Source organism: Crocodylus porosus, unplaced genomic scaffold, assembly GCF_001723895.1.
Source record: "Crocodylus porosus isolate Cpor-Errol unplaced genomic scaffold, CroPor_comp1, whole genome shotgun sequence".
Classification (NCBI taxonomy): Eukaryota; Metazoa; Chordata; order Crocodylia; family Crocodylidae; genus Crocodylus; species Crocodylus porosus.
Genome location: NW_017728910.1, coordinates 43,504,409 through 43,506,623, shown reverse-complemented (window position 1 = coordinate 43,506,623; position 2,215 = coordinate 43,504,409).

Here is a 2,215-nt window from a genome sequence, read left to right as displayed (position 1 = left end):
CATGCCCAGCTGCCAGACAGGATGAGATCTGCTGGCAAGACCTGTAGCTGCAGGGGCATCTGTCCCCACATCCTGGTTAGTGAAGGAGTCAGGGGGAGCTCTATGCTAAGAAAACCAAAGGCAAACTGCAAAATATATAGATATTTAGAAGTCATTCTCCTGCCATGTATGGGGTGTCCTTCTGCCCCTCCTGCCGCATCGCCACCCATCCTGCGGGCCCTGCAGGACAGGGAGGCGGGCCCCACATGGCCCCATGCGGCCTGTTATGCCCCCGAGCCATGGGGGCTTGGAGAAAATGGAAGTGCCACGGTGGGATTTTCAGTTTTCAAATGGGGAACACCAGAATTCCTGCTAGGAAGGTGAGTGGCAGGATGTAGGCAGAGGACCCTGCTCAGAGCTGGCACATTGAACCCAGCTGGCTGTCGCTGACCTCCTGGCCAATTGGGACTAGGAGAACGTGCTTTGACAGTTCAAAGCAGACCACTGCATTGGGAACATCTTTTGGGTGACAGCTGCCCAGATGGTGAGGCAGGGGCACATATGGCAGTAGCGCTGCACAAAGGCCAACTCTGCAGCCACAGCCCACTGGCAGCTGGCCCAGACGGCAGATGCCTCTACTGGCTGTGCAGTCCCCATCCAGGTCTGGCAGGTGTGCGGTAGGTCACAGCCAGGCAGCAGTCCCCACTACCAGACAGTTGCAATGCATAGAGGGTGCATGGAACATTCAAGGCTGCTGTAGCAGTCCAGCTAGCACAAGGGGCAGTGTCCCCAGGTAACAATTGGATGGGCCCCAGAAGCTCCTGAGAGTGAGTAGCTCTGAACTACATGCCAGGGCAGCTTTTTGTACTGATGGGGCCAAGACAGGGCAGCTTTTTATACTGCTGGGAACAGCACACGTACTGGCCCCAGGCTCCCCCTGGCTGCAGATCCATGAGAAGCCAGGCAGGGTTATTTTGCCCCAAGTGGCACAATTTGCCCCACACCAAAGTGCATGTCTGTGCATGTGCACTGAAGCAAAAAGCTCCAGCTCAAATTTGCACTGCTTCTATTTGAACTGCTGCAAGTGCACATGCTTACATGTGTGTACGTGCCCCTTGGGTGCATTAACTTTTAGTAAAGATATTCCAAATTAATAAAACTGAGTTCAACATAGCCAGTGACTTTTAATTGGGCTGAAACTTGGTGGTTTGGGTTAGAACTCTCTAGTGGACCTTACAGACCATAACATACTGTATGTCTTAGTTGTGAACTTCACTATATATCCTTCATCAGACAGGCTAACAGAATGCATGATTTTTACTTTGAAGCAAGGTCAGGGAGGGAGAAGCTTCCTCCTGAAAGTGTCTGAGGAGCAGCTTATTAGCTGTGTTCTTTTGCAACTTGAATCTTTTGTGATGCTCACTGAATTAGAATTACAATCTGATGCAGTAGAATGAATGAGAATTTCTGTGTAGAAAAGTGAAGGCATCCATTAAAGCCTGAGCAGAATGGGCATGAGAACATGGATCCTTCCTTCCCACTATATTCTAGTGTACCTGCCCTGCTACAGATCTTGGTGCAGGGACACTGGATCCTCTGGCAGTGCTACCTCAGTATAGCAGAGGGCTGCTGTTGTGGGAAATGAATGTCTTTATGCAGAAATTAACCCACCAAAGACTTCCTCATGGACCCAAGAACCAGTGCAGCAGGGAGCAATCCTCAGTGAACAAGTTAATTCTATTCCATCTCAGAGGAAAGGCAGCAAGAGGGCACAGCAGCCCCCTCCCAGGCTCTCCAGGGATCTAGCAGACCTCCTGAGGCTAAAAAGAAAGGCCTACAAAGGATGGAGGACGGGATTCACCTCAAAGGAGGATTATTCTGCACTTGTCCAGTCCTGCAGGGAGCAAACCAGAAAAGCCAAGGCTGCAACTGAACTCCAACTAGCTTTGAGCATCAAGGACAATAAAAAGTCCCTTTTCAGATATGTGGGGAGCCGAAGGAAAAGCGAGGGCAACATTGGACCCCTGCTGAACCAAATGGGACAGCTGATGCCCAGAAAAAAGCCAACCTATTAAATGGGTACTTTGCATTGGTCTTTCATCAGTCCCATGGGATGCCCATTCCCACCATGGGACAGGGAGGTCCAGGTGAGGGAGATCCCCTGCCCTTCATTAATGCTGACCTCGTGAAGGAACACCTTGAGAAGCTGGATACCTTCAAGTCAGCTGGCCCTGAC